Here is a 257-nt window from a genome sequence, read left to right on the forward strand (position 1 = left end):
CATAAGGACCCCAAATTAAAGGAAATTCTAAACATACACCAAATCATTAAAAGCTACAAACAACCTAAATCACTTAAAAAGATTCTCCCAGAGGGTTTTAGTCGAACAAATCGATCCCAGGACTTATTTTTTTAAATCCTGGTATTTATTCTATTGGACTCTTTTGCCGAACTGCTAAGTTATGGGGACGAAACGAAATATATCAACACCGGTTGTCAATCGGTGGGGAGGAAAATCACACACACACACACATACAT

This window comes from Octopus sinensis, unplaced genomic scaffold, assembly GCF_006345805.1.
Source record: "Octopus sinensis unplaced genomic scaffold, ASM634580v1 Contig15075, whole genome shotgun sequence".
Lineage (NCBI taxonomy): Eukaryota > Metazoa > Mollusca > Cephalopoda > Octopoda > Octopodidae > Octopus > Octopus sinensis.